Here is a 21,208-nt window from a genome sequence, read left to right as displayed (position 1 = left end):
TCATACAAACCTGAAAGAATGACACCCTCCCTCCGTTGGGCTGCTCAGTCTCAGGCATCAATACATCCTCACCTCGCAGCCTTCATTCATTGTGTGTCTGTCCTTCCAAATTCAGCTCTCTGCAGGCGTCAGTCCTGCTTTAGGGCTTGGTTGTCAATTCAGCCCAAGAATTGCTCCTGGAACTTAATAATAGGAACTTTAAAATGCCTGAGGAAGGAAGGGAGAGAGTCGAGGGCTCCCTGGTCAGGCAGACCTTTCAGAACAGAGTCATTTCCCTACCTTCTGATCCAAAGGAGATTTGTTCAGAAAGAAAACCCTGAAGCAGAAAGAGGCTGATCTCAAGTGTGAAAGGCAATGGCTTCCTGGTTCATTCTGAGTCCATTTAGAAAAAGTTATCAAGATTCAGAAATTGCAGTAATTTTTGCTTTGGGTGGGCGGGAAGTGGAAGGGAGGGTGCTTAGGTACAAAAAAAGTTTGTGTGATTTTTTTGTTTGTGTAATGTTTGTTTTGTTTTCACCCTTATCTCTTATCAGCATGGTATTTCACAAGTGTAGAGTGTCAACCACAACACATTCCATCTAAACTAACTGAATTTAGATCTTAAAAGTAAGTACAACCTCTTACCTCCATGGTCTTCCTTCCCAAAACCCATAACTTCAGAACTGAGCATGAGAAAAGCATCAGGCAAATCCCAATTGAGGAACAGTCTAGAAAATACCAGACTGTTACTCCTCAAACCTCACTAAAAGGTCAAACTCAAAAGGTCATCAAAAGCAAAGAAAATTCTAGAAACTTTCGTAGTCAAGAGGAGCCTTAGGAGACACAAAACTAAGTGTAATGCGCTATCATGGGATCCTGAAACAGGAAAAGGACATTCAATAAAAACTAAAGAAAGCTAAATAAACCAGATTTTTAATTATTAATATTGGTTCACTAATTGTACAAAAAAGAAAAAAGTCCCATTCTAATATAAGATATTAATAATAGAGAAAACTGGGTGTAGGGTATATGAGAACTCTCTGAACTATCATTGCAATTGATCTGTAACTCTAAAACTATCCTACAAAAACTGAAGCTTATTAAAATTTTTTTCTCTACAGATCATTGTCCAAAACGTCAGTAACCCAGTCCCACTCGCCACTCCCTTCCAAAATGTACCTGGTCGTCAAGACTTTAACACCTCAGAGGTGTCACCTCTCTTGTGTTTCTAACCCCAAAGTGCAAGACCACCACTCACTTAAGGTCAAAGACAACTGGTGGGGCAGAGGGCGGTGTAGGATGGGAAAACAACCACCGCCTGGACCCACCATTCCTTCATTCCAAAAATTAAAATTAGTTTAATATGTTTAGCTGCAAACTAACAATTGACTTATTCCAGGTGTCCAAACTTGACAATTTTATCATGTATAAAAGCTATTGTGATTTTATTGCATGCCAAGCATCAGGAAATATCCATGAGAAAGACAGACGCAGATTCTTCTCTCCTGGGACTGCAGGTTACATGTTAGGATGCATGATAGACATTTGGGCCAGGGAGGGGATGAGGGTATGGTGGTGACCAAGAGACCTGTTCAGGGTTTGCTCCAGGTGCAATGATATGTGGTCAGGACCATCTGCACCCTCTGTCCTGACCTCTCTTTGAACCAGAGAGATGGTTGACTGAGGTTTGATACAGCCTACAGCATACAGATTACAGATTTTATCAGCCCAACTGATTGGGGGCTTGAATTTGGCCCTGAAGGCAAGGAAAAATTTCTTCAGGTACCCCCATTACTTCAGCAAGTCATTAGCAACTTTTCATTAGACAAATACTCCTTGAGTGTCCACTGAGTATCAGCCACTGTGCTAAGTGAGGGTGATCCTGCAAGATAAGTCTCATGGAGATCCAAGTCTTAGCGTGAGACACAAGCCAGAAAACAGACTGAGAAAATATAGCCTGAGGAGTGCTGCAGTATAGCAATAGAGACCTACAAGCCTTCCCCAGGCCAGCATCCAGAAATAATGCTTTTTAAAAATCAACTTTAGGTACTTCCTTGGTGGTCCAGAGTTTAAGACTCCATCCTGCCAATTCAGGGGGCACCCCAAGTCAGGGATTCCATGCCCTGGGGGGCATGGCAAAATAAATCAACGGGTGTCATTTACAAAAGTAAAATGCATCTGTTTTAAGTGTTCCTAAACACTTGAGTGAGTCGATGAGTCTGGCATATGTATATGCCTGTGTAACCACCATCACAAGTATGATCTAGAGTCATTTTATCACCTTAAAAATTTCCTTTGTTAGTTCTAGAAGCCCTTTTGCAGATTACCTGTGAATAGGGCTTCCCTTGTGGCTCTTTGGAAGGAATGATGCTAAAGCTGAAACTCCAGTACTTTGGCCACCTCATGCAAAGAGTTGACTCATTGGAAAAGACCCTAATGTTGGGAGGGATTGGGGGCAGGAGGACAAGGGGATGACAGAGGATGAGGTGGCTGGATGGCATCACTGACTCAAAGGACGTGAGTCTGAGTGAGCTCCAGGAATTGGTGATGGACAGGGAGGCCTGGTGTGCTGCGATTCATGGGGTCGCAAAGAGTCGGACATGACTGAGAGACTGGACTGAACTGAACTAAACTGTGGCTCAGCTGGTAAAGAATCTGCCTGCAATGTGGGAGACCTGGGTTCGATCCCTGGGTTGGGAGGATCCCCTGAAGAAGGGAAAGGCTACCCACTCCAGTACTCTGTCTTGGAGAATTGGGGTCGCAAAGAGTCAGACACAACTGATTGACTTTCACTTTCACTATCTGTGAATAAAGAGAGTTTCACTTCCTTCTTTTAAAAAAAAAAATTTCCTTTGGGTATCTTTATACTCATTCCCTGTCTCCCCCACCCCCAATCCCTGGAAACCACTGGTCAGTTTTGCTATTATAGTTTTGCCTTTCCTAGAACTTCCTGGAATCACACAGTCTTTTGTTTCTGGCCCTTTTCATTTAGCCTCCTGCCTCTGAGAATCATCCACATTTTTGGGTAACAGTACAGTCCTTTTTGTTGCTAAGCAGTGTTCTGCCTTATGGATGGACCACAGGTGTTTTATCCATTCACTAGCTGATGGACACTTGGGTTGCTTCCAGTTTGTGGCTGTCATAAGTAAAGCTACTACTGACCTGAGTCTTAAAGGACAGTGAGGGTTAGTGAGTCAGAAAAGAATATTCTAGAAAAGGGGATCAGCAAAGGGAAGAAGATGAAGAAAGACTGGAGGAAGAGAAAGGAATGACCATGGCAGCAATGCGAAGGGAAGACACTGAGAAGACATGGCAGGATTTTCAACAGAAGGTTTGCGATTTGGAGTTTGCAGATTGGAGTCTGAAGACGACCTGTGAGGGTTGTATCTAGTTGTTTGTGATACCCACCAGACATCCAGGAAGGGAGGTTTAATGAGAAAGGAGGCTTAAGGAGAACTGTTGAGTACACAGTTGGCATACAACGGTTGAAGCCATGGGTGTTGGTGAGATCACTCAGGCAAGGAACATAGGGTGAGGAGTTATTTGAAGGCTCAGCCACCTAACCCATGGGCACAGAAGAACCAGGCTGAGCACGGGACAGTGGTTAAGAACCTGGATTCCGGGCCCAGACTTCTGGGCTTCAAAAGTCAGCTGTGTGACATGAAGCAAGTCACTTGATTTTCATTTCCTTTTCTATAAAATGGTTTATAATATACCTACTCATAGGGTAGGTATAAAGATTAATAAAGATTAACTGATATGCATTCAAGCATAGTTCCTAGGACACCATTAGACACTTGCCCATGAGAGGTACTATATGTTAGCTACTGTTAATACAAAAAAGAAAAAAAAAAAAAAAAATAGGGTGTAGGTAGCAGGGAGAACTAAATTAAATGACATCTCCATGCATGGCAAGCTGAATGACACTGAGAAATTTAACATCTCTGAGCCGAAAGTCCCTTACCTGAAAAATGAGGATAACTCTTCCTACCTTGCAAATTTATTAGAAGGCATAAATAAGTACCAAGTCAAAAGTAGAAACCATCAGAGACTTCTGTCTACAGGATTAATCTTTGTTCCCTCCTTGCCTCCTCTGTGTTCCCATGCAACACGATAATTTCCAGAAATTCCCACTCCACTGCAGTAGGACTGTTTCCTGATGTATTAGTCAGCTTGAGCCAGGTTATGCTGCTCCAACAAGCTTCCCCTGATTCTTGGTGCCTTGCAAGAACCCGGACCTACTTTTCACTCACCCTACGTGTCCAGCAAGGATTGCTTGCTCCTCTGGTCAGCTTCACTCTGGAACCCAACTGGACAGAACATCCCATTTTGGGAACATCGCTGGTCGTCATGAGAAAGAGAAAAGAAAATTATGTTAAATAAGGTACTGACTTTTAATAAGGTATTTGCCTCCACCGAGAAGTAATATACATTCATCCTTTTCAATGATCATTGTTCAAAACAAGTGAAACCGCCCCATGGGTGTTAAACATGGGCAATGATGTGCAATCTTCCTAAAAGGGGACAGGAACGCTCTATCCCAGCTGGGTTGTATCTGCTGATAAACCGAGAGCCTATGGAAGGCAAGGACCGGACACAAATCACAGCCACACCCCCAACCTGGCATCCTGCTCTCAAGGTTTGATGAATTAAGTAAGACTGAGAGTTCTTTTGTTTGGCATCTAGGTTTCCCCTCCTCCAAGGTGGAAAGCCCTTCTCCAGTCACTGCTGCTGTAGAAAGGGAGTGAGCCTGCCGTCAGTAAAGGGCAAAGCAGTCCCCCTTCCAGGTCACCAGAAGGCAGTGAGTCTGCTAGTGAGGAACATTCCTCAGCTACCAGATGCTCCCCAGCTCCCCGGGGGTGCTGTACCAAGCCCCTTCAGTATGTAGGCACAGACAATCACTCCTCAAGCACTTTACAAGCATTGTTTCATTTGGCCTTCAAAGCATGCTTGTGAACCCTCCGAGGCAGACAGGTGGCAGCATCCCCAGTGGGCGGATGAGCCCAGCAAGACAGTGGAAACCAGGACTTCTCTGGCGGCCCAGTGGTTAAGACTTCACACTTTACTGCAGGGGGTGCAGGTTCGGACCCCTGGTTGGGGAACTAAGATCCCACGCACCGGGAGGGCTTTGGGGCCAGAAAAAAAAAAAAAAAAGACAGTGGAAACCCTTGTACACAGCTTCCTCCTTCCATCTGTTCGTCCTCCGAAGAGATTGTCCTCTGCCTTGAAGCTGTCTTCAGCCAGTCTGTCCCATGGGGGTCTGATCTCCAGGCCAAGGATGGCATCTGCATGGACACCACACAGCACAGCTTCCCAGGCGGCACTAGTGGTAAAGCATCTGCCTGCCAACGCAGGAGACGTTAGAGACGCAGGTTCGATCCCTGGGTCAGTAAGATCTCCTGGAGAAGGAAACGGCAACCCACCCCAGTATTCTTGCCTGGAAAATCCCATGGACAGAGGAGCTTGGTGGGCTGCAGCCCATAGGTCACAAAGAGTTGGACACAAGTGAAGCGATTTGGTACGCACACGCAGCACGACCTTTAATGCCACGCTGCTGTTCTTCATGGTCTGAGCACACGTCACAGCTCACCAATTTCCGATGATAGCTTGCAGCTGGGCAAGTCCCCTCTGCCACGGCTAGCCCTGCTGCAGGCTTGGTGCCCTCCAGAGTAAGGATGGCAGCCTCCCAAGCCACCACCCACCTACAACCTTTCCTCCTCTCACGCATTCCACAGCCTTCCACCAGAGTCATCTGCCTAAACACAGCTTGCTGACTTCACTCCCCTACCTCAAGGCCTCCCTGAGCTCACCAAGGCAGCAGGACAAAGGCCAGATTCCCCTGCCCGGCATGTGAACTCTGGGAGCCAGCCCCAGCCTCCCTTTTCAGTCTGACCCTCCTCCCTGCTGCCCCCACAAATATGACCCTCCTGGCTGACTTCACTTCCCCCTCCAGAGGCTGGGTTTCTACCTGCTCTATCATCTGCCAGTTGTGTGACCACAGGCAAACTATTTAGCCTTTCTGGCCTTCCGTGAAACAAAGATAATAAAAATATCTGCCTCCTAGAACTGCTGTAAGGATTTAATGAGTTCAAATTCGCAAAGCATGACGGGTCTTGCCATAGAATGATATGCCGTTATGATTCCCTCCATGTTCTCTCCCTGCAGTGTCTGCTTCCCCAGCCCCATATCTGCAGAGCACAGGCTTCTGTCCTCCAGAACCCCTCTGACATGCCACCTCCTCCACAAATGCTACCCACACCGCCCCGCCCCGAGCTCCATGGCGCTGTCTACATTATCTCAATATCATAGTTAAATCTGTTCTCCCTTCACCAGATAGCAAGGGCCTATAGGTGACCCCAAGGCTCATTCCGCTCTGTGACCCCCACAGGCCCCAGCTGAGTTCTTGGCACATAGTGTGGCAACATGGTTAGTGGAAGTCCACAGGCTCTGGGGTCTGACTGTCTTGGGTTCACACCCTGCTCTGACACATCTAGCTGTACAATCCTGGGTAAATGTCTTAACTTCTCTGAGCCCCAGTTATCACAACAGAAAATGAGAATGACCATCTCAGCCTCAAAGAGTTACTGCAGGAATAAACCCAATAACCTTTGGACCCCCTGACACAGTGTCTGGTACAGAGGAGACCCTCAGTGAAGGTCAGCCTCCTTTTCACCTTTAACCAGGTGAATTCACATCCTCCATGGTTTGAGTGTAAAAACCTAGAGGGCAGGGATCATATGTAGCCCCTACAAATGGGAGACTTTGGGAGCTCGAAGCAGATGCTTCCCAAACATTTGAGCATCAGATATCTGAGTGGTCTGACGAAGGGCAGCATTGTGGGGACTGGGAGTGAGGGGCAGGATGCATGCAGGAGGACCGGAATGAATTTTTATTTGTTGCTAACTTTCCTCTGGGCAAAGCCTCTGCACCATACCTCCTTCCTTCATTTTTAATAGATAATTTTAATGTCTATATTCATTTTGAAAATTGAGTCAATAGTCAAAACCTTCCAAAAAAGACCTCACCAGGGTCACTAGATGCTTTCACTAGTAAATTACACCAAACATTAAAGGAAGAAAGGATACAGATTCTTCCAAAAAATAAAAGCTGAGGAGCCCTTCTTAATTCATTATATGAGGCTAGTATTACTGCAATAATAATCGTATCAGGTTGGGCCGTTCTGTTTGGATCATCTCTGTCCTAATGATTTTCTGCCTGCTTGATCTATCAATCACAGAGGGATGCCAATGATTCCAACTATATTGGTCAATTTGTTCATTTCTCTTACATTTCTAAATATTTTCCTCATCTCCTTAACGTGGAATGAACTTCATGGCTCCCAAGGTCTTCTTGTCCCATTGTCACCTCCAGAAGCTGTGAGATGTTGACACTCCAGAGAACAGCCAGATCCAGCAGAGGCTGCCTTGCGGCTGCAGGAAGGAGAGGAAACGCCATCCCATCTTGGTTGCAGCTCTATCTGACTTGCTGGGCATGGCTGTCCCTGCAGGCTGCATTCCATGGCCCCATGCCAGGCTGGTGTGTAATACTCTCCAGTCACCCTCTTGTTACCTAACGCTTTCCTAATCTGCAGTTTACGCAAGAGGAGTACAAATCTCTGAGAAACACCAAGAGAAACACGGACCAGGCGCCTCCCCAGCTGGCCTGCGCCCTGCTTTGGAGCTGGCAATTTCATCTTGAAGGTGCTTGCTGTTTGTTACCATGTGGGCTACTTGGTACGTGACTTAGAGCCCCACTTCTTACATGAGGCTCCCCCCAATCTGTACCTTTCACCCTTCTCAGCCATCACTCACACTGGACCAAAAAGTATGCTATGTGGAACGGTGGGCAAAGTTTTACATCATTCAGTAAAGCAGATCTTACAATCAATGGTGCTGGGAAAATTGGCCAATCAAAATTAAAAAAAAAAAAGCCTTTAACCTTTAGTTCACATCATGTATGAAAGTTCGCCCAATCTCAAGATGGATCATTGACCTGAATATAAAACCTAAAACTATAAAACTTTTATAAGAAAATAAAAGTAGGATAAAATCTCTGTAACATTGAGCTAGGCAAAACTTTTCTTAGAAAGTACATGAACCATAAAAGAAAAAAGGGGGTAAATTGGGCTTTAAAAAGATGTAAAACTTCACCTCCTCAAAAAACATTCTTTAGGAACATGAAAAGACAAGTTATATTCAGAGAGGAACTATGTATTTGCACAACATGTATTGGATAAAGAACTTGCATCTGGAATATGAAAAGAATTCCTACAAGTCAGTAAGGAAACAAACATCCCAACTGAAAAATAGGCAAAATAGTTGAGCAGATAGTTCACCAAAGAAGAGATGGCAAATAAGCACTGGAAAAGATGCCAGCCCTCATTAGACATTAGGGAAGTGGAATTTTAAACCACAGTGAGCTACCCCCACATGTCTACTAGGATGACTAAAATATTAATTAATTGACTAATTAAGTAGTTAGATGACAATACAAAGTCTTGGTGAAGATGCAGAGCAACTGGAATGCTCATACTTTGCTAATGGGGATGCAAAATATTATAGTATAGCCACTCTGGAAAGCAATTCAGTGATTCCTTATCAAGTGAAGCAAATGAGCCAACAGTTTCACTTCACAAAGACATGTACATGAATATTGATAGCAGCTTTACTCATAATAACCCCAAATTGGAGACAACCCAGATATCCTTCAACTGGCAAAGAGATAAACAAAAGGTTTCCATCCACACAATGGAATACTACTCAGCAATAAAAAAGAACAAACTAGGAGATATACAACAGCATAAAGAAATCTCAGAAGCATTCTGCTAAGTGAAAGAAAGCAGACCCAAAAGTTTACATCTACATGATTCCAAATCTCTAGAGACAGAAATAGATTAATGATTGCTAGGGGCTATAGAGAAACAAAGCTTATTTAACTTATATACAGAGGACATTATGTGAAATGCTGGGCTGGATGAAGTACAAGATGGGGAAACAATGAAAATAGACTTTATTTTCTTGGGCTCCAAAATCACTGCAGATGGTGACTGCAGCCATGAAATTAAAAGATCCTTGCTCCTTGAAAGAAAAGCTATGACCAACCTAGACAGCATATTAAAAAACGGAGACATTACTTTGCTGACAAAGGTCCATCTAGTCAAAGTTATGGTTTTTTCAGTAGTCATGTATGAATGTGAGAGTTGGACCAATAAGAAGGCTGAGCACCAAAGGATTAATGCTTTTGAACTGTGGTATTGGAGAAGACTCTTGAGAGTCCCTTGGACTGCAAGGAGATCCAACCAGTCAATCCTAAAGGAAATCAGTCCTGAATATTCACTGGAAGGACCAATGCTGAAGCTGCAATCCTTTGGCCACCTGATGTGAAGAACTGACTCGTTAGAAAAGACCCTGCTGCTGGGGAAGAAGGCAGGAGGAGAAGGGGATGACAGAGGATAAGATCACCAACTCAATGCATATGAGTTTGAGCAATCTCCGGGAGTTGGTGATGGACAGAGAAGCCTGGTGTGCTGCAGTCCATGGAATCACAGAGTCAGATATGACTGAGCGACTAAACAACAACAATGGAAAAACAAGGAGATTTGCTACAAAAGGCACGAGGGAATTTTTATGGTGACAGAAATGTTCGAAATCCTGATTGTGGTGGGACTCATACAAGGGGAAGCATTTGTCAAATCTCATTCCTGTGTATACTAGACAAGGGTGAGTTTTACTGTAGGGAAATTATACCTCAATGAATATGACCTTTTTATTTTTTAATTTTATTTATTTGACTTCACCAAGTTTTAGTTGCAGCGTGGGGGAATCTTTTAGTAGTGGTGTGCAAACTCTTTGTTGCACCACATAGGATCCAGTTCCCTGACCAGGGATTGAACACAGTCCCCCTCTATTGAGAGCACGGAGTCTTAGCCACCAGATTCCAGGGAAGTCCCAAATATGACTTTTAAATAACAAAAAGTAGAATAAAATAAAACGTAAATCTGTTGAAACTTGTCCTCATCATGAAGGTAAAATGACATCAATAATAGTAACAGCCAGTGTGCAGCAGCCACTAGCCTATGAAATTTATACCCATTGTTTTATTTAAGCCTCAAACAATCCTTAAAGGTCCTCAAACACACCAAGCACTTCTCTATCTCAAGGCCTTTGCATTTGCTCTTCTCTTTATCTGAAAGGTTCTTCTACTAGGTGACTCCATCTCCCATATCCCTTGGGTCTCTATTCAAAGTCACCTCTTCAGGAGAGACCTTCTGTCCCCATTCTGTCTAGAAGAGTCCCTCAACCTATCACTCTGTATCCCTTACCTAGTTTGATTTTCTTCCCAGAGCTTAGACCATCTGCAATGACACTGTATATGTTTTGTTTCTATCTCTCCATAAGAATCTCATTTTTCATTCACTTTTTCTTCCATTCCAACACCCTCTGTGCCTACCCTGGAGTGTGTGCAGGCAAAGCAAAGCTGCTAGAGGTGGAAACTTCCCATAAAACCAAGATAGTATGGAGTGACCCTGTCTCCCTCCAGCACCCCCTCTCATAATCTGGGACAGGGTTTCTCCAAGAGCCTTGCCTTTTAAGACTCACAGAAGTTGCAACATGAAAAGAGCACTGGTCTTGAAGTTAAGACCCCCTTTACACCAGCCTAGGAGACCCTGACCCAGGCACTTCATGTGACAAGGTCTCAACTTCCCCAGTTGTAAAATGAATAGAAGCGTGTTCTTTGGACATTAGCATGAATAAGAATCCGCCAAGAAACCGACTTAAATGCATGCCCTGGGACTTCCCTAGTGGTCCAGGGTTAAGAATCTTCCTGCCAATGCAGGGGACAGGGCTTCAATCCTGTTTCGGGAAGATTCCACATGCCGTGGGGCAACCAAGCCCATGTGCCACAATTACTGAGCCCATGTGCCTAGAGCCCATGCTGTGCAACAAGAGAAGCCCCCCACAATGAGAAGCCCGAGCACTGCAACTAGACAAAGCCCAGGCACAGCAGCAAAGAGCCAGAGCACCCAAAAATACACAAATAAATGAATAATACAGTTGCTTTATTAAATAAATAATAAAATAAAATGCATGACCTTGCCCAAGAAAATGCAACTCAGCCAATCATTGGTAGAGTCAGGAAATCAGCACTCTTAACCCTCACCCAGGACAACTGAACAGTCTAGGGACAAAATTTTGAATATTGATAATTTCAAATAATTTTTCAGCTGCAAAAATCTTCCAAATATAATCTTATGTAGAAAATCATATATCTAGCACATAAATTGGAGAAGCTCTGGGCAGGGAAAAGGAACAGAATGAGGCTGACTTCTCCTCCGTCAGCTGTTTCTCCCTCGCACTCCCTCCATCTCACCATGCAGTGGCCCCAGGCACCCCAGGGTTCCTTGGAACACAGTTGGAAAACCACCACTCTAGATGCTCTCTGATTCAACCATTGTACAGCTATTCATGAGCATTCACCATTCTAGGCATTCTTCCAGGTACCGGGTATCCAACAATAAAAACAAGTAAGTCCCTGTTCTGACAGATTTCACATTTTAGGGAGACGCATGCTTAGAATTGCCAGTTCTAAGGGCTATTTGTGTATTAACTCAAGCAGTTCTCACCACATCCTTACCAGACAACTACCGCCACTAGACCCATTTTACAGAAAAGGAAACGGAGGCTCAGGGAGATTAAATAAATTGCCCAACATCATATACTACAAAGTGGAAGAGCCAGGATTTTGAGCCCAGAGATTTTAGCTCTGGCCAACACGTCCTTCTGAAAACCTGCCCAGTTCTCAGAACCTCTGCTCTATGAGCTCAGGAGGCATATGTGAGCCTTCCTGAGGCATGTAGTTTTCTCTGCCTGTCTCTCCACTTATGTTGTTCTTTACTCACTCAGTCGTGTCTGACTCTTTGTGACCCCGTGCACTGTAACCCACCAGGCTCCTCTGTCCATGAAATTCTCCAGGCAAGAATACTGGGGTGGGTTGCCATTTCCTTTTCCAGGGGCTCTTCCTGACCCAGGGATCGAACCCGGGTCTCCTGCATTGGCAGGCAGTTTCTTTACCACTGAGCTACCAGGGAAGCCCTCCCCACCTACAGGTTCAAACAAATCCTTTTAGCACCCAGGCCCTGCAGGGTTAAGACTCCAAGACTGGGCTCCAAGATGAAATTGGACTTTGCAGAGCTTCTAGTTGATGCAAGTGGCCTTCTCCACCTGAGGGACGCTGAAAGGCTCATCTCTGGGGGTGTGGAAGAATGTTCTCTTTGGCCCAGGTGCAGAGTTTATTCTGGTCACCGCTGCACTGCTTGGCTGGCTGTTATGAAGATGAGTGACCTCAGCAGCTCCGCGGTGTTCCCAACTTGACAGGGTGACATGGATACATCAGTAAGCAGAGAGTCAGCACCAAATTAGGAAGCTGCGTGGGGATACAGCCAAGTGAGTGCTGAGTAAGAGTAGAGAGCACACGGACCGGAAAACGCTTCCAGCAGGAGGCTGGGGAGGGAACTCAGAAGACATTTACACCCAGGCCACTCGTTCTGCCAGCCGGGAAACCGAGGGCCTATTGCAGCTATGTTCTTGGGCTCCAGCTGTGGCCTCTGAGGTCGAGAAAGGAGATGGGATTGAAGGTAAGCAGACAAGTCCATATCTCAGTCCTGTCCTTTACTGAGCTCTGTGACCCTGAGCACGGAACATCTGAGTCTCTGTTCCCCATCCAGAAAAAAAGGAGATGATAATATCTCTCATATACGCTGTGAGGGTTGCAAGAGATAATTCATTCAACACATCCAATGCCAAGCAGCTACTCAATAATATTTGTTCCTCTCCACTCCCTTCTGGATTGGGTTTCCCAGGTAGCACTAGTGGTAAAGAACCCACCTGAAAATGCAGGAGACATAAGAGGCAGAGGGTCTATTCATGGGTCAGGAAGATCCCCTGGAGGAAGGCACAGCAACCCACTCCAGTACTCTTGCTTGGAGAATCCCATGGACAGAGAAGCCTGGAGGGCTACCATTAATGGGGTCGCAAAGAGTGACTTAGCACACTCATATACTCATTTTCAGGAATAACCTCATTTAATTGAGACTTAACAGGTCTCTGTTTGGAAAGAGTGACTTAGCACACTCATATACTCATTTTCAGGAATAACCTCATTTAATTGAGACTTAACAGGCCTCTGTTTGGAAATGGGTTCCAATCTCTTGCGTCTCTAATTGGCCAACAGCATCAACTTCAGCCAGAAACTGGTCGAAAATGCAGAGTCTTAGGCCCCACCCAGCCCAATGAACAGAATCTGCATCTTAACAAGATCCATGCCCCAACGCATGAGAAGCACCATTAAGCATATTTTTAAATGAATAGACTTATCTTCCCTGATGGCTCAGAGGTTAAAGTGTCTGCCTCCAATGTGGGAGACCCGGGTTTGATCCCTGGGTCGGGACAATCCCCTGGAGAAGGAAATGGTAACCCACTCCAGTATTCTTGCCTGGAGAATCCCATGGACAGAGAAGCCTGGTAGGCTACAGTCCACAGGGTCGCAAAGAGTCGGACATAACTGAGCAACTTAACTTATTTACTTACTTACTGCTCTTGGCCATCATTGATCCCATTTATCAAACTGTGGTGTTGGAGAAGACTCTTGAGAGTCCCTTGGACTGCAAAGAGATCAAACCAGTCAATCCTAAAGGAAATCAATTCTGAATATTCATTGGAAGAACTGATGTTGAAGCTGAAGCTCCAATACTTTGGCCACCTGATGTGAACAGCCAACTCATTGGAAAAGACTCTGATGCTGAGAAAGACTGAAGGCAGGAGGAGAAGGGGACAACAGAGGATAAGATGGTTGGATGGCATCACCAATGCAATAGACATAAGTTTGAGGAAGCTCCGGGAGTTGGTGATGGACAGAGCAGTCTGGTGTGCTGCAGTCCATGAGGTTGCAAAAAGTTGGACACAACTGAGCAACTGAACAACAAAAACAATTGATAGCCTACATTTGCTGAGACTCTGATGCATGTCAGACACGTGGGAAATGTTTTACAGGCATGGTCTTATCTATGCACAATCTCAGGAGGTGAGAATTCTCTCCAACCCCATTTCACAGATAAAGCAACTGAGTGAGGCTAAGGTGGGTGAGTTCCCTCCACGGGTAAGTTCTAGAGCCACACTGCAAACCCTGGGCCTCTGGGACCCTGGTTTCCTCACTTTGCTACCCTGCTAGTTGGGACTAAGCTACCCCTGCCTCTGCACAAACTGGCCATGGGTTAATTTGTTTACTGCTTGCTCTCCTCTTATGGGATCCCTGTGAGGTCTCTTAGGAATCTGTGAAATGGCAGTTTCAAGTCCTCCCTGGCCCCCAAGGTGAGTTTCTGAGACCCTGGAGGAGCTGGCCAGCTGAACCAAGACAGAGAAGTCAAATGGCTCTCTGCTCACCTGCACTGACTAAGACCAAGGTCAGCATCCCCCAGGCTGCAAGAAGTGGGTAGACTGATGGTGTGGGTACTGGCCTGCTCCCTGAGACTGGCTCTCCCCTCCAAACTGTCCCCTAGAACGGTCAACACTTTGACCTGGTGAGCCTGCAACCCAGAAGGGAAAAAACGTGTACGAAAAAGGAAAGAGGAGTTCATGCATGCACTCCCATGACAAAGGGAACACCAATGTTGACTGAAACCCCAGGCCAGGCTCTTCGTGTTTTTATCACCCATCCTGCCTGCAACCCAGCAACTCCTCAAAACACTGCAATCCTGCAGTTCCATTGAGCACCGCCACCCTGGCATTTCTGCAGCCCTGGAAAGCACTTATTTTTGTATCCATTCTATACATCAGGAAATGATGGCTCAGAGAGACCTCGCAACTTGCTAAAGGTCACAGAGCAAGTTTCTATTGTTTAGTCACGAAGTCATGTCCGAGTCTTTGTGACGCTATGGACTGTAGCCCACCAGGCTCCTCTGTCCATGGGATCCTCCAGGCAAGAATACTGGAGTGGGTTGCCATTTCCTTCTCCAGGGGATCTTCCCAACCCAGGGATCGAACACGCGTCTCCTGCGTTGGCAGGTGGATTCTTTACTACTGGGCCACCAGGGAAGTCCTGTAAGGAAGGAGCAAGGCTGGGATCCAAATCCAAGTCTATCTGACTTCCCTTCTTTTCACATAGGTGGCACCTTGAACCAGGCTCTGAATAGGCTTACCTCATGTAATCCTCACCACCCCACCCTTGGAGTCAGATGGCGTTATCATTGCAACTGAGGCAGACAGCAGTCACAGGAACTGTCTGGGTCATACAGCTAGTTAGCTACAGAGCTGGGTTTCGCTACCAGGGTTCTCTCACCCTGTAGTTCAAACTCTTTCTCCTGCCAGCCCTGGGAAGTATCAAAATATAAAAAGCTTTCTTCAGGTTTCTCCAGGAGAGTCCAGGGTTTACTGACATGATAGAACTCTTTATTTATTTGTGGGAATAAATATAAAAGATGAACATCTGCCAAAATGGGGGAGGGGACTAGCCACACATCAAGAGCATATTCTTTAGAGTGAGACTCCCTGGGTTGAGATCTCATATTCTAGCTGTGTGACCAGAACAAGTTACTTACCCTCTCTGGGCTTTCACATACCCACCTGTAAAATGGGACCAATAAGAACCCCTTATACACAGAGGTGTTATATGAATGAAATGAGGGGACTTCCCTGGTGGTCCAGTGGTTAAGAATCTGCCTTCCAGTGCAGGGGGTATACGTTTGAACCCTGATCACGAAACTAAGATCGTACATGCCAAGGAGCAACTAAGTCCACCAATCTCCAGAGCCCATTCACCACAACTGGAGAGTCATAAATAAATAAACATTGAAAAAGAAAGAGAATGGAACGAGGCTGTGCCTATAAAGTGTTAAGGCAGTGTTGGGGAAATACAGAGTACTCAGTCCATCTGGGTTCCTATCACCACTGTCATTTGGATTCCTCTCTTTCTGCATTCATAACTTGCACAGGGTATCCAGCAGTGTGTCGAAGACATAGTGAGGAGCGTTTGGGGGCCACCTGTGAAATGTAATCCACGAATTCACTTCCCCAGTGAAGAAGTGAGAATGATACTGATCAGCGGGAACCTGGAAACCAACTCTAACTGCAGCTATCAAGAAAGAAAATCTCAAATACAAGAAGAGCGTTCGCTGCGAATTGGCTGTTCTTTCCCCTCTCAGCCTTGGCTTCCCCAACCATAAAATGGGGGGCTGGAGGGTGGGCAAACCTGGCCCCTGGCTGCTGGGGGCTACGGCTCCACAGGCAGCAGGTTTGGTGGCTCTTCACCTCCCAGAGGGCAGACAACCTCTTGACGTGGAGCAGGGATGCGAAAGCTGTTTGGTGTGCCCTTGAACCCTGACCCCACAGGCCCTCCCCGTCTGGCTGAGGCCAAGTCCTCCTCTCTGCCATGCTCACCCCAGCCTGCTTCTGCCACCCTCTAGCTCACGGCATGGCTTTGAGGTCATCACTGAGGGGCACAGCCATGGGCCTGGCTCAGCCGGCGGTGCTGACGGAGGGTGGCGGCCACATGAGAAAACTGCTGGAGACACTTTCAGTCACCACCTCAAAGGCCAGACCTCAGGACCTATTTCTTCAAAATGCCACTTCCTGGGTCCAAAATGTTTCTGGCACTTTCCATGGAAGTGCCTGACATTCACCTCATTTGGCTCCAGACACCTTCTAGAAGGTCACACACAGCAGCCAGCCAGCGCCCAGGATGCTGAGCCGTGGGTGGCAGGCCTGACGGTGGCAGCTGGGTCGAGAGTGGCCTTTTGACGGCCTCATTTTCCCACCAAAATGAGAGAAGTGTGGACTAAATCTTTCTTTACGGTAAACTTTTTACATTGGAATAATTTTAGATTTACAGAAAAGTTGCAAAGATAGTACCGATCGTTGCCAAATATCCCTCCCTTGGTTTCCCCCAATGATATCATTTTACATCTCCGTGGTACTTTAGTCTCAACTAAGAAGCCAGCAGTGACACATTATTACTGATTGAACTCCAGACTTTACATGGATTTCACTCATTTTCTCACCATTGTCCTTTTGTCTGTTCCAGGATACCACATTGCATTTAGGACTAAATCATTTACAAAGTCTCCCGGTTCTGAAAACAAAGAGGCAGGAAGACTTCATGTTTAAGGACTCTGGATGAATGCTGTGCTGGGTGACTTTGGGTAAATCCCTCATTCTCTCTGAACCTCAGTCTCTTTCTGTATAAAAAGGGAATGATACCAATACTTCTTTATAGGGATACTATGAGGTAATTATTTGTTAATTCATGTGAGGCATTTAGCAGGACTCATAGTACACCATCAGCACTCTATTGATAAATCTCAGTGAGTAGAAATTCTAGACCAAAACCAGGATTAACCCCAAATACTATACACCTCCTGGCAAAGCATCTCCCAGCACAAGAGCTGCTCCAAAAAGAAGAAATTGTGCTGCTGGTCTAGCATATCAGACACAAAGTGGACAGCACAGGACTAGAAAAGGCAAAGATCTGGAGCCACACGGGCCCAGGTTAGGGTCCAGTCCACTCACTCTGTGAACTTGGACTCACTGTCCAGCCACACTGTTCCACATCTGTTAAATGGGAACAGATGGTTCACTTTACAGGGTTCCTGAAACAAAGTGAGATGTGTACTGTAAAGCTTCTAGCAGGACTGAGCTGTGAAATTTGGCTGCATTTTCTTGGGCTCCAAAGTCACTGCAGATGGTGACTGCAGCCATGAAATTAAAAGACACTTGTTCCTTGGAAGAAAAGCTATGACCAACCTAGACAGCATATTAAAAAGCAGAGACATTACTTTGCTTACAATAGTCCATCTAGTCAAATCTACCATTTTTCTAGTAGTCATGTAAGGATGTGAGAGTTGGACCATAATGAAGGCTGACCGCCGAAGAATTAATGATTTTGAACTGTGATGTTGGAGAAGACTCTTGAGAGTCCCTTTGACTGCAAGGAGATCAGACCAGTCAATCCTAAAGGAAATCAGTCCTGAATATTCATTGGAAGGACTGATGCTGAAGCTGAAGTTCCAATACTTTGGCCACTTGATGTGAAGAACTGACTCATTGGAAAAGACCCTGATGCTGAGAAAGATCAAAGGCAGGAGGAGAGGGGAACATCAGAGGATAAGATGGTTTGATGGCATCACCGACTCGATGGACATGAGTTTGAGCAAGCTCCGGGAGTTGGTGATGGACAGGGAAGTCTGGCATGCTGCAGTCCATGGGGTTGCAAAGAGTCGGACATGACTTAGTGACTGAACTGAACTTGTCTTTTCCTGGGCTTTCCTGGTGGCTCAGATGGTAAAGAATCCACCTGCAATGCAGCAGACACCGGTTCAATCCCTGGGTTGGAAAGATCCCCTGGAGAAGGGAATGGCTACCCACTCCAGCATCCTTGCCTATTCCATGGACAGAGAAGCCTGGTGGGCTACAGTCCAGGGGATCACAAAGAGTTGGACACCACTGAGCAACTAACACTTTCCCTTTTCCTACCTCTGCTAGGAACCACTAAGTCATTGACTGCTACCAGGATCTTCAAAGAATCCACTGAACTCTGATGTGGGCAGTTCCCAGGGGCCGGTGATGAAATCCCTTTTGTTTCTTTTGGTATTTTTTTTTTTTTTGAGAGAGAGAGAAGGACCATGATTAATCAAATTACCCTCCCTCCCCCAGCCAAAGTTATGTTGAAAAACCATTTCCATAATCTTCATTGCTACAATGTCTTTTCTCATCCAGAATGAAATTTTCATCCTAATTTCACGCTGCCTGTGCCTAGTTTTAAAAGGAAGCCTAAAGCTATCCTGGTGATCCCTCTGACGAAGATTGTCTTAGGGGCCTGTTTTCACAGAATCACAGAATCAGTCTGTTTTTACAGAACAGCAGCTGGAGGGGCTGAAGAAATCAAAGAGCATCACTCCTATTTCAGTCAGTTCAATAGCTCAGTCGTGTCTGACCCTTTGACTCTTTATGATCACATGGACTGCAGCACACCAGACTTCCCTGTCCATTACCAGCTCCCGGAGCTTGCTCTTGTTTAAAGATGAGCAAATGAAAACAAGAGTTGCAGATCTGCTTGTTGAAGGTCGAATAGTGAAAGGGCTTCAGAACTAGGAAGAGACCCCAATCACAAGATTCCTGCTTCTGTGTTCTTGGCTCTCTGACTCGGAGGCTGAACAGGCTCTGAGCTGCTGGAGGACATGCCTCCACTCACTCATCCACACACCCATCCATTCGCTGACCCACCCAATGATCCACTCTCCCACCCACCCACCTCCCACTCATCCATCCCCTCATCCACCCACTCACCCATCTACTCATCCACCCACCCACCCACTCACTCACCCACCCAGCCACCTACTCACTCACCCACTCATCCAGTGCACTCACCCACCCACCCACCTCCCACTCATCCATCCACTCACATACCCACTCACCCATCTACTTACCCACTCATCCAACAACCCACCCAGCCACCCATCATCCACCCATCCACCCACCCACCCACTCATCCAGTCCACTCACCCACCCACCCACCTCCCACTCACCCATCCAATCACCTACCCACTCACCCATCTACTTACCCACTCACCCACTCATCCATCCAATGACCCACCCAGCCACCCATCACCCACCCATCCACCCACTCACTCACCCACCCACTCATCCACTCACCCACTCATTCATCCATCCATGTTGCCATTGGACACTTTCCTGTGATAGACACTGAGCTGAGTGCTAGAAGCCAGGGAGATGAAGACAGTCACAGTCCCTGACTTCATGGAGTTTTCTATTCAAAGGGCAAGGACTGCGTCTCGGTCACGTGTTTCCCAATGATCTACCACAGTGCCTGGCACATGGTAGGAGACCAGTATATGTTTTTTGAATAATGGATCTCCCATCTTCAGTAATGCTCCCACCTTTATAACTGATATACTGAGTTGTTTTGAAGACTCTGATGGGGCTGAAGTCTCAGCATTTGTCTTGAACCATCTTCTCCAATCGTCATTCTTACCAGAAGAAGTTAAACGGCCATGTGCAGACATAGTCACAACATTAGACAAGGAGTAAGTACAAAGACCCAAGATCAGGTCCCAGCCCTTAGCTGCTTACTCCTAAGCAGCTGCTGAAAGACACTTGAGCCTGTTTTCTCATTTGTAAAATGGAGCAAATATTATTTGACTTGCCTGTTTCACTTGGCTGCTGTGACTATCAAAGGGGAGAGAGAAAGAGAGGGGAGAGGGAGAAGGAACAGGGGAGAAAAAGAGTGAAACTTCTAGTATGATATGAATAAACAGTTACTGAAATGTCACTTGAGTGATTTACGTTGAGGATGTAAGGGAAAATAAAAGCAATCAGCTTTTTAACCAGTGCGTGGCACACTCTCCTTCCAATCTTCTATAATGTATTGATAACTGGCTGTGATTGCCCCAGATTTGTTTCAATCTTTGAAGAGATTAAATTTATGGATTTGTGGCATCACATGTCATCCCAGCCAATCCTGACCCATATTTCCCTCCACTTGGTTCATGTAACACCAGTACAAAGAGGTGTTGTAACCTTAATTGCTTGCAAAGTGTTTTGAAATCCTTAGATTAAAAAGCTTGGTGAAGTCCAAAGTGTTAGCCTTCTGTGTGCCCAAGGAGTCATGCTGACCCTTGCCTGGGTTCGTCAGGGCAGGGAGAAGTTGCACTGTATGTCCTGAGGATCCATGAACTCCGGGGTTTGAGGATCTTATTCACAGGATGACCCTAGCTCAACTCTCAGCTTCCTTTTTTTTGACTACTCAGGCATTTGCCTATTCTTTGCTTCGTGCTTTTTCCATTTCTCAAGTTCCTGGGTCATGAGGCCTGAATTGCAACTTTGGTGTCATAGGTCTGCTTTCCTGGGTGATCTCAGCCCGAGACCTAGAAAAGGGCAATTGTGTCATCTGTAATTTGTTTGCCTTTTCATTTAAGCCCAGAGTGGATGGCTTAATCCTTATTCTAACTTTTACCATTAGAATCTGGGATTAAATTTCTGTCCCATAGCTTCCCTGATGGCTCAGACGGTAAGAATCCACCTGCGATGCAGGAGACCCAGGTTCAATCCCTGGGTTAGGAAGATTCCCCAAGAGAAGGGAATGGCTACTCACTGCAGTATTCTTACCTGGAGAATCCCATGGACAGAGGAGCCTGGTGGGCTACCATCCATGGGGCTGCAGA

Source organism: Bubalus bubalis, chromosome 15, assembly GCF_019923935.1.
Source record: "Bubalus bubalis isolate 160015118507 breed Murrah chromosome 15, NDDB_SH_1, whole genome shotgun sequence".
Lineage (NCBI taxonomy): Eukaryota > Metazoa > Chordata > Mammalia > Artiodactyla > Bovidae > Bubalus > Bubalus bubalis.
The sequence above is the reverse complement of the archived record's forward strand: the minus strand, read 5'-3'. Positions refer to the sequence as shown.